Genomic DNA, 15,833 nt, shown 5'->3' on the forward strand with positions numbered 1-15,833 from the left:
AATCACTCTGCCAAAACCAAAGCACTAATAAATTCACCATGCTCTCGCATTGCAGTACTCTCATCATCCAGTTAGTACCCATGTACTTATCCAACCACTCTGCCAAAACACAAGCACTTATAAATTCACCATACACTGTCTTTACAGCACTCCAATCATCCTGTCACTACCCATGCTCTCATGCATTTACCCAGGCACTAACTCCTTCACTGCTACCATCCCCTGAGCACTAACCATGCAGTCCAGCTATCGCCCTGTTACTACCCATGCACTCCTCCAATCACTCAGCCAGCTCCATGTACTTATGCAGTGGCCCAGGAACTAACACATGCACTGCTACAATACCCTGAGTACTTCCCATGCAGACCTCTAACCACCTACACACTACTGAGTCACTCTTCCAATTACCTAGGTAGTACCCATGCACCCCAGAAATCCCTCTTTCACTACCCATGCAATCTACCAATCACCCATTCAGCATCATGTACTTATCCAATCACTCCACCAAATCCCAAGCAGTTATAAAATCACCAGGCACTATCCTTGAGGCACTCTAATCATCCAGTCACTACCCACGTACTCATGCAATGACCCAGACACTAATTCATGGCAAATACAGAGGAGGTCATGTTAATCACAGGGGTACCCCAACACATAAAGTTCCCTTGTGTATGTAGGTGTTTTCACTGTATTCCAAGGGTCTTTTAGCAGAGCACTGTCTCTTGGCCTGGTTAGTCAAAGTCAGTTACCACCAGTACCTGTCAGAAAAATGTTGAGGGCACAGGAGGACTCTCTGCTCCTCTGTCGGTTTCTTTCTGCACATCTCTTGCTTCCTAACGCACTTTTCTTCGTCTTTCTGGACTTCTGTTGCTTTTTTCTGCATTTGTCCTGCTTCTTTCTGCACCTTTCTTCCTCTTTCTTCACATGTTGTACCTTTATAGGCATAGTTAGAAATTAGCCTTTGAAACCTTTGAAATTACTGAAAAAAAACATAGGTTTCAGGGATGTTATAGTTACAAATTAGCATTTAGAAAACCGTAGAAATTTACTGAAAAAAAACACAGGTTTCAGAGACATTATAGTTAGTTGGACATTTCACTCGTACAAAACCAGAGAAATTCGACCGTTATAGTTAGTTCAGCTATGCACTGCTGATGACGTCACATATTACATCATTCATGACATGGTCAGTGACATTACTTATGAAATCACTGATCTCAAATGACATCACTGATGACATTATCCATGTGATAATCTGATGCACCTCCTCATACCCTAATATAACCTTTGATATACCCACTCTAGAATACAGACTACCTTTTTTGAAACCATAGACACACCAATACCAGTTAGGACATACCCACTCAATAATTCCTAGGTCTACACACACATCCACTCATTCACCCATACAGTCACTCATACATGCAATCAACCATCAATAGGGCATTATCATATTTACTCACATATCTATACAGACAGTCACATACCACCACTCATCCATAGAGTTACTCACATACCTAGTCAGTCATGACTACCATTTACTCACCTATACAGTTATACACACACCACCTCACTTATTCAAGCATACTAACACATACGTACACTCTTATACAATAACTAATACAAGCACACTGGTGCACACAGTGTGGCTCAATGGTTAGAGCGGCAGACCCTGATGCAGAGGTCTAGCCCGGGACCAGGGTTCAATTCCCCGCCTCGGCGGGTCTTGGTCTCAAAAATTCCACAGACCTGATAATTCTCGCCTCGGTGCCTATTCCAATCATAGAGTCCCACTCTGCAACTCTGGGCAATAGCTTGCTTAATCTCCACAACAGCCCCCACAACGCTAAGGATACCTGGACCCCACCTTGGGGGTGCCCAGGAGTGGACACCTCACAGGGAAAGCCAGGATGGGTTCCACAGCGGTATTCGTACAAGTGCCTTGAGACCCTTGCGGGTGAGTAGTGCGCTATACAAGTATCAATTTACATTTATATTTACATCCATACACACACTCTCAAAATTACTCAATCTCACATATAGTCATTTATATACTCCAACATTCACATATACTGCCTTTCACATATGCAGTTACTCACACATGTACCACTGAGGCATCCACTTACTCGCCAAACACACCCATACACACACTCACCCACCCATACAGCCCTTCACAGATGCACTCTTGAACCCATACACCCAGTGTATCATCCACTCACACATCGATGCACAAAGTCACACCCCCCCACCAACCCACACAGACACTCAGGCACCCATACAGATACTCAGTTAACCAATCAATAACCCACATAGGTCGTCATTTAGCTACTCACCAACCCATGCAACCGCTTACACACTAATTGACAAACTAAACTGTGTGAATCTCTGTATCAGTCACTAACCCATGCATTCAGTAAGACACATTTAAATACTCACTTATACAGCCAGTCATGCACCTACCAAATCCTTCATCCAGACACTTATACATCCAGTCATTCTTCAATATACCTTAGCATATTTATAAAACATATTTAAACTTTACAGAAATACACAGTCACTGGGTGATGTCATCAGTGATGTCATTTGAGATGTTATCAGTGAAGTCATCAGTGATGTCACAGACCATTTCATGAAAGATGTAATATGTGACGTCATCAGCAGTGCATTGCGGGGGCGCGAGTTATAGTTAGCTGAACTAACTATAACGGCTGAATTTCTCTGGTTTTTTACGAGTGAAATGTCCAACTAACTATAACGTCCCTGAAACCTGTGTTTTTTTCAGTGAATTTCTAAGGTTTTTTAAATGCTAATTTCTAACTATTTCGTCCCTGAAACCCATTTTTCAGTGAGTATATATATATATACATACATATATATATATATATATATATATATATATATATATATATATATATATACAAACAAATCCGACTCTCAGCCGGTAGGCATGAAAGGCACTCACTCAGGCAATAATTTCGCTCATACCAACAGCTTTATTTTGGTTTTTCTCAACGTAAATTTCAGTGTCCAAAAACACAATCCGTTCAGTGCTTATGTCATAGGTGAATTTGAGATTGGTAGAAGTGTTGTTCAATTTCGTGAAGAAAAACCATCTGGAAACCACATTACACCGGAAGCACACAGCCACCAACTCAATATTGCACGGTCAGAGTTTCCATAACGAAAAATTAAGGTGGAGCATCCCGCATGGGGAATTCCTCCGATTAAAAAGAAATTGCTCAACTGAATTTGAATTCCAAGAACACAGCGTGAAGGCATCAGAGGGATTCCACAAAAGAAAATATCCACCAAAAATAGTGGCAAGTTGTCTCAAAAAAGTGAAAGAAATAGACAGAAGAGAAATCCTACACAAAGAAAAGGAAACCAAAAATGATGAAACAATCTGACTAATAACAACATACAGTGCAGAAAAGCGACAATTGTCGAAAGTGACCAGGAAGCACCGGGGAATACTTCGGTCGGACCAAACGTTAGTCAAAATCATTGGAGACCACCCCTCAATTACCTATCGGCGAGCCAGAAATCTGGGCGACCAATTAGTCCACAGCCATTACAGAGAGAAACCCAGAATCACATGGTTATGCACGGAAATCAAACATGGCGGATAAAACAACATCTGACCTGCAAGAGCACATTTGTGGTCTACATGATAACATGCCCACGTAACAAAAGATATATCGGCAGCACTATATTTGAGGCCAAGAAAAGAATCCTAGAACACACAAGAGCTACCACCCATCGAGATCAGACCAATGCCATTGCTAAACACATGGACCAACACCATGATAATAATTGGGAAACCCTGAGATACTGTGCAATTGATCAACTAGCAGAATCCGAGAGAGGAGGCAACCGCAGAAAATTATGAAGACAGAAAGAGTCAAAGCACATCATTGCTTTCAGAACTATCGAGCCATGAGGTCTGAATCAAACTGAAGAATTACATGTTCATCTTTAAATCGCCTGACCGATTTACATATTCACTCACCGGAGAGAGAAATCAATACCCAGGAGACTCAAGGGGCAAACAGGGTACCGAGAGCCAATAGAGGGACATATTATGCTCACCAGAGAGCTCTGCAAATATTTGTACTGGTCAGAAAGATATATAAAAAAGGTTTGCATCAGAGAGAACGAACACATTGATACATGGTTGTCTGCTCTTATGTAAAAAACTGTGAAGCAATTCAGACTCACCAGAGAGACACTTATTAGCTTAAAAATACGACACTTTGCTGTTCATTGCTTTTAAACCCTTATAACTTTTAATTTAATCGCGCCACATACCTGCGCGGGATTTTTAAATGTATTTGATCGCGCTGCATACCTGCGCTTGTTGGCTTTGTATTGGGTTGTCTGGGGGCAACATTGTAGTTGTAGCTCTCACCTGCACTATAATAGTGGCTCACCCGGCACTTGGCAGGAATTAGGGCAGTCAGGCACCGATACCCATCGCTTCGCGGCGTTTCAGGCCGCCATCTTGGGAGGGGGAATCTGGGGCTGCCGATTTACGGGCGCCATCTTTGTTGGGGGACTAGTTGTTTCCCTTGCAGGACTCCCACGTGAAAGGTTATTTAAGATGTACAGTCCTTCAGCGCGCAGCGATGGCACGCAGCGGGAGCGCGCCGGAGGTGCGCCAGAGGTAAGCCCGTTTGCGCCCGTTCGCGCCCAGGATGAGCCGTGTGCCGGCAATGCTGCCTCCTCGTCTCCTGTTCCCCTTATGTACACTAGAGATGAACTCTTAAGCCTGAACCCCGGTGCTATGCTAAGCTGCCAGCCTAATGTCACTAGTAGGCACCAGCCATCTTTCAGCAGTAGGCACCAAGAGTCCTTGTTCCTGTGGCTTGCTGAATGTGAGATCTCTCAGCACACATCACGTGGAAATTGCGCTACTCATCGAGTCTCATGAGTTAGATATACTCTTTATGACTGAGACCTGGACCAGAGTGAATAGCACTTTGGAACTGGGCTTAGCCTGTCCCCCAGGCTATACAATTAGACATAATCCCCGGGTGGGGGCTAGAGGAGGAGGAGTTGGTCTGATCTTTAGGGAGACACTAGATCTTTCCCAACTTGTTATTAAGGAAATTCTGGGCTGTGAACTGCTGGGGTTCTCTTTAAATGGTCAGGGAGGTGTCTTATACACTTGGCTACTGTGCTATAGGCCTCCGGCCAGTGCTCTGCCCGCTGTGACTGAGCTTATTGATCTTATTTTCGATCTTTCCAATTCCCACACCAGGTTTATGGTGTTGGGAGACTTCAATCTGTGGCCGGATGGACCTACCGACTCAGCTATTAAAGACATGGTACAGGCTTGTTGCAATATCCATCTGCAGCAGCTAGTACTCTCTCAGACTCATCTAAGGGGCCATGTCTTAGATTTGATCTTCGCAGACGTAAATCAGGTGACCATACGGAATATCCTACCTCAGTGCTGGACGGATCATGCGCTCGTCCATTTCTCTCTCTCACTTCCTGCCGTCTCGGTGAAGAGAGGCAGCTCAGGTGCTATAAAGGTGGGTAGACAATGGTCAAAGCTCCTAAAACAGTCAACTCTGCCTACTCTGCTTCCGGATGGTTTTACTCTGGGAGATAGTGTGGATGAAAGCTATGGGACCCTGAGTCAGCGAATTTCTGCTTTACTGGACCTACTGGCCCCGCTGCGAAAAACTAGAGACAGGACCAAACACGCTATGCCTTGGTTCTCGAGGGACCTTCTTCAGCATAAACTCCAGTGCAAGCGGGCTGAGCGTGCCTGGAGAAAACATTATCTTGAATCCGATAGAGCCCTGTTTAAACAGGCACTGGCGATCTATAAAGCTCAAATTAGGTGTGCCAAGGCCAGATTTTTAGAGGAGTCGCTACTGTCAGCGGCGAATAAATCTTAGGCCCTTTTCAAGATCGTTAAAGATCTGTTGCATCCCACATGTGCTGCAAATGATAACCCCGCTTCTCAACTCTTGTGCGATGCTTTGGCACAGGCCTTTGAGGACAAGATTGCTACCATTTTGAGCAATCTTGTTTTATCGCCTGGCTCAGACCTTCAATCTCTGCCTAACTCCTCTTCAACACCTGTTATGGAGAGGGATGCTAGGCTAATCCGGTTGAACAGTTTTCCCCTTCCGTCCTTTGAGGATTTCTGTACACTGGCTAATGGTGTTTCCTCGGGCTCCCCCCTCGATCCACTTCCTCATAAATTCTTGAAACTGTTCCGTGAGGAGCTTTTTCCGCCACTTTTTGCCATATGCTGTCAGTCTTTCAGCTCGGCACGGGTCCCGGAGTGCTGGAAGCTGGCGGTGGTCTCCTCGCTCCTGAAGAAGGAAACACCGGATCCCACCTGTCCAGCAAATTACAGGCCGATTTCGTTACTTCCGTTTCCAATTAAAATTCTGGAGAAATTGGCCACAAAACATCTATCCAGCTTCTTAGAGACCAATTCCTGCCTGGACGTGGCTCAATTCGGTTTTAGTATTTGCAGAAAACAAGGGTTCCCTGTAATCAAGATCGTAAACCCCTAGGTCAGGGAAAAATCAATGTGTAAATATCAACCCAGGCGGTCAGAGAACATGACTTGCCCACATAATAGTGATTAGACGTCTAATCACTATTATGTGGGCAAGTCATGTTCTCTGACCGCCTGGATTGATATTTACACATCAATTCGGTTTTAGACCAGCCCATAAGACGGAGTCAGTATTGGTGACTGTCTTGGACGATCTTCGGATGTGTGTCGACCAAGGTCGAGCAGCCTTTTTAGTGCTGCTCGACATGTCGGCCGCATTCGACACGGTCAGCCATACAATCTTGATCAGGAGATTGGAGGAAGTGAGGGTGTCTGGCTTGGCCCTGGATTGGCTAGTATCCTACCTTGGTAGCAGACACCAGGTGGTGGCCTTGCCACCCTTCAAATCCAACATCAGAGGGGTTGGGCAGGGCGTGCCCCAGGGGTCAACCATCAGCCCTATTTTATTTAATCTTTACCTCCGCCCCCTGGTTAAGTTGATAAAATCCCTTGGCATAGCAGTTACCAACTATGCTGACGACACCCAACTTATCTTCTCGTTTGAGGGAAAGGGGGCTGTGTCACAAGAGATTTTTCAACGTTGTATGACAACTACGGCGGATTGGTTGAGTTACAATTCCTTGCAATTTAATAGCTCCAAAACCGAGGTGTTGCACTGCTCAATGGACCGCACCCATAGGCCTCTTCCTCAGGATTTTTGGCCTTCCTCATTTCAGGGCACTATTCTCCCGGCTGACTCCGTTCGGAACCTGGGGGTGATGTTCGGTTCCAATCTTCAGCTGGATGTGTCCGTGAATAAAACGGTGGCCACCTGTATGGCACTACTATGCACGCTGCGGAAGATTCTACCTCTTCTTCCCGTGCGGGCTAGGCCAGAGGTAGTGCGTAGTATCATCTTAAGTAGGTTGGACTACTGTAACGCACTACTTCTGGGGGCGCCTGTCACCTTGGTGGGAAAACTGCAGCGAGTACAGAATTTTGCTGCTAAATTGGCCCTCTCGCGCCGGCGTTCTGACTCTTCCTCTTTGGCACTCACGGATCTTCACTGGTTGCCAGTTCTTCAGTGGATTGACTTTAAAGCCCTCTGTCTGGTGTTCAGGGCCCTACATGATCAGGGTCCGTCTCCATTGCAGGATTTGTTCTCCTGGTATATCCCGTCTAGATCTCTCCGCTCGGCCTCAGCTTGCTTGGTAGTAGTTCCCAAGTTTGTGAGGACTAGGATGGGAGGTCGCTCTTTCAGGTTTACCGCAGCTAGACTGTGGCACTCTCTACCGATATCCTTGAGAAGTATGGGAGACCTCCTTTCCTTTAAGAAAGCTTTAAAAACACATCTTTTTCCTAGGACAATGTAAGCATGGCAGTAGCTGGAAACATCGTTGTATGGATTACTGAAGTCTAAGCGCCAGGATACCCGTTGGGTGACAGTCATTGCGCTATACAAGTATGCCAATACATACATACATACATACATGATTTAATGTGTAAACCATCCGTAATTTTGCAAATAATTCCTCTTCCACGCACTATGCATGCAAAGAGCATTTTTCAACATCACCTTGCTTATCTGTAATGTCGAAAGACGTGAAAAACTATATCACCCAGAATGCATTTGCATTAACTTATGGTTGTTTTTTTCAAATCTTGCACTAAACATAAAAGAAGGCTCATGTTAGAGCTCAACACCCGTGATCAAGCCTTCGGCTGAAGGCGAAAAGCGTTGGGTTATTGACGAGACAAGCAAAATAAAGCTGTTGGTATGAGCGAAATTATTGCCTGAGTGAGTGCCTTTCCTGCCTACCGGTTGAGAGTCGGATCTCTTTGCATTTTATATCGCCTGGTTCTGTCGATTCAAGGAAAGGAGCGCCGCGCGTTACTGAGAGCGCCAGCGTTGCAAAACTGAACCACAACCGAATTGTATATATATATATATATATATTCACTGAAAAAACCATAGGTTATAGACCATATATAGTTAGGAATTAGCATTTACAAAACCTTGAAAATTCACTGAAAAAACCATAGGTTATAGACCATATATAGTTAGGAATTAGCATTTAAAAAACCTTATTTTACTCACACAAAACCATTGAAATTCCATATATAGTTAGTTGCACTAACTATATATCGCGCACCCGCAATGCACTGCTGATGATGTCACATATTACATCATTCATGACATGGTCAGTGACATCACTGATGACATCACTGATGACATCATCTAGTGTCTGTGTGTTTTTGTAAAGTTTAAATACGTTTTACATATTGAAGAATGACTGGATGGATGGAAGACTGAGTGTGTGTGTGGCTGGCTGGGAGGTGTGTGACGCTGTGCATATCAATGTGTACTTGTATCAGTGATTGTATAAGAGAGTAAGTATGTGTTAGTATATGTGTGAAAAGTATGGTGTTCTGTGTTTAACTATAGATGAGGAAATCGAAGTGTGATTGATTCTTCACAGGACTGACTAGGTGTATGAGTGCATATGATAGTGTTCTAATAATAACTGACTGTATGTATGAGTAATTGTATGGGTGAATGAGTGAATGTGTGTGTAGACGTACGAATCAGTGAGTGCGTATGTAGTAACTGGTATTGGTGTGTCATGATGTCATCAGTGATGTCATTTGAGATGTCATCAGTGATGTCATTTCAGATGTCATTAGTGATGTCATCAGTGATGTCACTGAAGTATGGTGTTCTGTGTTTAAATGTATAGATGAAGAAATGGAAGTGTGATTGATTCTTTACAGGACTGACTTGGTGTGTGAGTAACTCCATGGATGAGTGGCAGTGTGTGACTGTCTGCATAGGTGTATGAGTGCATATGATAGTGTTGTAATAATGAGTGACTGTATGTATGAGTGATTGTATGGGTGAATGAGTGAATGTGTGTGTAGACATAGGAATCAGTGAGTGCGTATGTAGTAACTGGTATTGGTGTGTCATGATGTCATCAGTGATGTCATTTGAGATGTCATCAGTGACGTCATCAGTGATGTCATTTGAGATGTCATCAGTGATGTCATCAGTGATGTCACTGACCATGTCATGAATGATGTAATATGTGACATCATCAGCAGTGGATTGCGGGTGCGCGATATATAGTTAGTGCAACTAACTATATATGGAATTTCAATGGTTTTGTGTGAGTAAAATAAGGTTTTTTAAATGCTAATTCCTAACTATATATGGTCTATAACCTATGGTTTTTTCAGTGAATTTTCAAGGTTTTGTAAATGCTAATTCCTAACTATATATGGTCTATAACCTATGGTTTTTTCAGTGAATTTCAATGGTTTTTTAATAGCAAATATCATAAGCTGTCGAATGTCAAGTACGTGGTAAGTGAAAACATTTTCGTGTTTATGCACACTGATCTGCTTTGAATGGTGCCCCCCCCCCTCATTTCTATTAGGAGTACTCTCTCTTTGCAGATAGTGAAAGGTAGTTAACGCAGGCCTTTGCCCCCGTTGTAATCCGTCGTGCCTGCTTCTCTCTCCATTTGATTGATTGTTATCCAAGTATTTACTGTTTTAGAATTAGTTCTCTTTGGTTCATTCTCTATTTACAAACAAACACAGAGTCGCAATACTCTGTTTAGTCTTTGCAGATAACGAAAAATCGTGTAAAAAAAAAGAAAAGGAATCGAGCAAAATCAGTAGGCCACTAATGGGATCTCTTTTTGACCTCGCTAAAATAGAAACATTAGGAACAACCCCTCATGACAAATACAAAACTAGTGAGATGAACTGAACTCCACACAATGATGGCTGCAAAACAGCTCGGCTCCGCCACCCACCCCGCCCAAAATAACGATAAAGAACGGCTACCATGATTGGTTGCGGAATGACCACGACGGAGCTACGAAATGGTGCTGCTCTCATGCTAACCCCAGCTTCAGTCTGAAACATCCAGAAACACTGTAGACTACCAATTCGATCAGTTCCGGTAGCGCCCCAATGTAACCCGGTAGAGAAGAACTAGCCCTCCCCTCTTTGACTGATGGTTCTTGTTGCCTGTCCCTTCTGTTGTCATTTAACAGAACTATTTAGCCTGCTGAAAGGGGTTGTGTTCCGACCGCTGGTTGGTGGAGACATTTTGACTATATTCTGTACCTGCGTTGTCGCGTAATGCGTCATATGACGCGCCGCGTTAGCGCATCCGGAAGTCATCCGGGGCGCGCAGCGCGTAACGTAAGCATAACAAGTCATGTGACTTGTTAATAAAACTTTTCATTGGTTCATTTTACTTTTCTTATTGTAATGATGAAAGGCTTGGTCATATGACCTAAAAATTACGCTTTTCATTACTTCCGAACATTATTTTTTCTTAAATATATGTTATAATGTTCCAGGCTAATGTACTTTCCCGGAAATTTTACAACTGTCCTGCAAGTAAAATATATTCTTTTTTCGAGAAAAAGAGCGTTTCTTCGTCCCATGATGGAGCCGTTGAGCAAAAGAGGGTCGACCTGCTGTCTTAGTCGCCGATACGCCTGAATATGAGATTCTTATCGATCACTTTATGTTGCAGGAATAGAAAACACAACAGCCCTTGACCATTTATCTTTACTGCGTTCCTTCGTATTATACCTTTTACCCTTCATGTAATTGGTCTGCTTTATTTCACTTGCCTTTTAATGATTCTAAAACAGTCACTATTATTAAAAACTTTACCAATGTATATACTACTACCATGTTTTGTTTTAAAAACCTTTATTGTGAAAATTTCATTATACAAATACGAGCCTATAACCACGTGGGCCTGCCACAGAGCAAACTGTAATCGTATATGATGAATAGACATTTACACTGTAGAGGAACGTAACGGGCGGGCCATTAGGTTGCAAGAACTAAGGTGTCTAACAGTTACGGAATCGGTGGACGTACATTTTATAATTAAAATATGACAGGGCCAGTTACAATAAAATTATCTAGATATATATTTGCGGGCAAGTACCATGGGTGACGTTAATTCGAACTTTCAACAGTACAGTAATCAATAACACATCAGAACTTAATATCAATAGGGATGTCGAAATAGTCAATCAATTCTCGTCCCCGCCCGCCATGTGCTTCAAAACTGCATACGTATCTCGTGATTTCAAGGTTCTGCAACCAGTACACAACAAGGAGTTACGAGTCCCATTTATTCCGGCGCCATTTTGAGCGAGGACGGGCAGGTCCAGGATATACTCAAAATGTCTCTACCAACCATCGACTATGATGATGTTCATATGCTGTATTTATTAGAGTAACACTCATCTGTCCACATGAAATTAATTTGCCACAATCTAAACATGTCATTTTAATCTTTCCAAAGTTCTTCTAAATATTTGGGACCGTTTCCCTTGCCTCTGAAGCTCTCAGTGCCACTTCTTTGATGAATGTACTAGCAGGTCAGGGGTTCTCCTCCAAATCTCTCTTTTATGCAGCACTATAATTAATTGGTGCCACCTCTCCATATGACGATGCATGGTATAGTTACCACAACTATATTTTTTTTCGGTTCCTCTGGAGAGTTCATCGTGGCAGATGAAGAGTGTAACGTACCGGGCATTTACCTTTTTTTGCATGTACAGGAAAGGAAAAAAAAATCGGGCGTCCGAGTTCTAAGGTGTCCCAGGGCCATTTTAGTGGACCAGGCCCCAATCCAAAGAACAGGCCGCCATTTTGAGAGTCCTCTTGCAGCCGCCTGTCGCTGTAGCATCAAGAGCAGCCGAAACTCAGCTGAATGGCAACTGAAACGGTAAAGGGGCGCCCCACTAGAGCAGACGAGCCTCCACCTAGGAAGGCCCATTCACGCCGGCTCCCCCCCCCTTCGGGCACCCCACGCCGTTATTCGGAGCAGTATTGTAGGATGGCCACACCAGTGCGGCAACTTGCTAGACATCACCTCGGTGGTAACCGAATCTCAACGCCTTGTGGTGTCTTCTATTCAAAAAACATTGTTATGCTGCCTTCGACCTATTCGCCGCAAGTGCGCACACAACTCAACTGCATAGCTTGCTAGACACCACCTCGGTGCCATCCGGATCTTGGAATGTCAGCACCTTTTGGTGTCTTCTCTTCAGAAAATATTGTTGCGCTGCCTTTGGCCCCATTCGCACATCAGTCCGCTACTGACGCCATCTCACAGGCTAATGGGGCGCCCCACGCCGACTTTCAGCATTGTAGAATGACCACACCAGTACAGCAACTTGCTAGACATCACCTCGGTGCCATCCGGATCTCGGCGCCCCACTGCAGATGAAGTGCCTCTCAACTATGAAACCACCACGGTGACATCCGGATCTTGGCGCATTGTGCTGCCTTCGGCCTATTCGCACATCGGTCCGCTACTGACGCCATCTCACAGGCTAATGGGGCGACCCACGCCGAGTTTCAGCATTGTAGGATGACCACACCAGTACAGCAACTTGCTAGACATCACCTCGGTGCCATCCGAATCTTGGCATCTCAACGCCTAGTGGTATCTTCCATACAAAAAATATTGTTACGCTGCCTTTGGCCCCATTCGCACATCAGTCCGCAACTTAGACATCACCTCGGTGCCATCCGGATCTTGGCATCTCAGCGCCTTGTGGTGTCAGTCAGAAAATATTGTTGCGCTGCCTTTGGCCCCATTCGCACATCGGTCCGCTACTGACGCCATCTCACAGGCCAACGGGGCGCCCCACGCCGACTTTCAACATTGTAGGATGGCCACAGAAGTGCGACAACTTACTAGACACCACCTCGGTGCCATCCGGATCTTGGCGCGTTGTGCTGCCTTCGGCCTATTCGCACATCGGTCCGCTACTGACGCCATCTCACAGGCCAACGGGGCGCCCCACGCCGACTTTCAGCATTGTTGGATGGCCACACCAGTGCGGCAACTTACTAGACACCACCTCGGTGCCATCCGGATCTTGGCGCGTTGTGCTGCCTTCGGCCTATTCGCACATCGGTCCGCTACTGACGCAAACTCACAGGCCAACGGGGCGCCCCACGCCGACTTTCAGCATTGTAGGATGGCCACACCAGTGCTGCAACTTGCTGGACACCACCTCGGTGCCATCCGGATCTTGGCGCGTTGTATTGCCTTCGGCCTATTCGCACATCGGTCCGCTACTGACGCCGCCTCACGTGCCAACGTATTTTCTCCGCATTTTATACCCTATGCCGCATAACAGGTCATGTGACTTGTTTATAAAACTTTTCATTGGTTCATTTTACTTTTGGTTTCCTAATGATGGAAGGCTTGATCATATGACCTAAAAACAACACTTTTCATTGGATGAAAACTTTTTTTTTTTCCCAAACGATGAAAGCCCCACCTTGTTTCTGGATGTTTCAGACTGAAGCTGGCGTCAGCATGAGAGCACCACCATCTCGTAGCTCCGTCGTGGTCATTCCGCGAGCAATCATGGCAGCCGCTCCCCACCAGAAGCCTGCAGGAGTCGGGGCCCCCAAAACTTTTGATGAATTCTCAAGGCGGAGGGGACGCTTTCGAGAATGGGGTCCAAGACCTAGCAGACAAGCGTCCGATTTCCAAGGTGTCCCAGGGCCATTTCAGTGGACCAGGCCCAAAAAGGAAAGAGCCTGCCGCCATTTTGAGAGTCCTGTGACAGCCGCCTATCGCTGCACCGCAAGAGTGGGCGCAACTCAGCTGAATTGCGGCTTTTGACACAGTGGACCAAAAACGGACGGAATGGCAACTGAAACGGTAAAGGGGCGCCCCACTACAACAGATGACACTCCACCTGGAGAGGCCCGTTCACGCCGCCTCCCCCGGGGCGCCCCACGCCGTTATTCGGAGCAGCATTGTAGGATACCAAAACCAGTGCGGCAACTTACTGGACATCACCTTGGTGCCATCGTTCTGCTGCCTTGGAACTATTCGCACAACAGTTTGCTACTGATGACCCACCCCCCGCGACGCCCCACGCCGTTATTTGCTGGGTGGCAACTTACTAGACATCACTTTCGTGTCATCTAGATTTCGGCGCGTTCTGCTGCCTTGGAACTATTCGCACAACAGTTTGCTACTGATGACCCACCCCCGCGACGCCCCACGCCGAAAATCTGGACGTTGTGCTGCGTTGGGACTATTCGCACAGCCGACCGCTACTTCGTTGTTTTTCCCTAAAAATGTTTATATGTTATTACTATTTTTGTTTTCTTGTATATATTTATAAATTATTAAAGTTTTATAATCTTACTACTTTGTCGGAGTGCTATATATTTTTAATGTGACACATAATTGTAAAAACTTTGATGTACAAAGAGTCATCCCTGGAATCTTCCGCTTCACGCTCGGTCCCCTCCCCAATCACAATACAGGATGGTTTTCAGATAATAGCAACGCTTCTGCTGTGACGGATCTCATCGAGTGTGGGCCTTGATCTACTATAACTCCTTTGAAGAGGGGTGATTCTTTACATCTGTGGCCATAAACTACATCTGCAGGGCTAGCTGATAGCCTAGGACCGGCCTGGACAATTGGACACAGAGGAAAAGGAGTGTCAGAGGGTGCGGTAGTGAATAGGGCGAAAGGGAGGTGTCGGGCGGGCACAGGGTGTGATTCTCAGGGAAGAGCAGCGCAGATGGGGGGAGGTTTATTACCCATGCATAAGACAGAGAGCGGGGGTGACCACTGCCTGGGTGAGATGCTTGCGAGGGTGGGGAGCCATGCTAAGGATCGACAGCGTGCACAGAGTGGGTCTGGTCAAGGCATCTAAAATGGCTGCCGTGCACGACAAAAGTGTGGCATTTGAAAAAAGACAAGATGGCGCAGACAATGTTTTTCAACACTTCCTGATTTCCTTCGAATCGAACGTTAACAGACGTTGGGGCATATTACCAAAGTTAAGCGATATTTATCCCTAACAATGCATTGCAAAGATTTTTTTACCGTCAGAAATTATCGCAGATAAACCTTGCTATTATCAAGGTTTATCGCAAATACGATAAAAAACGACCGCAATGCATTAATATCGCTGAAAACTCAGCGATATTCATGCATTACCGAGCTAATGCTCTTAGCCATGTTATCCACCTCCCATTGGATAACATGGCTAAGAACTGCTCAGGGCAGCTGTTACTTTTTGGAGATATTCGCGCTTATCTCGAATATTTCCAAAAGTTGATAATAGGAGATAGCGATGTTAGCGACTGTTTCCAGTCGCTAACATCTTGGCATGCCCACTTTGCTTGTCATTAGTGATAAATATCACTCACATGCAAAGTGGGGCCCAAGATGGTCCCTATCTCCTACTAGCCGTCGCTAACTGGTGTTAGCAACAGC

Source organism: Lissotriton helveticus, chromosome 3_1 (assembly GCF_964261635.1).
Source record: "Lissotriton helveticus chromosome 3_1, aLisHel1.1, whole genome shotgun sequence".
Classification (NCBI taxonomy): domain Eukaryota; kingdom Metazoa; phylum Chordata; class Amphibia; order Caudata; family Salamandridae; genus Lissotriton; species Lissotriton helveticus.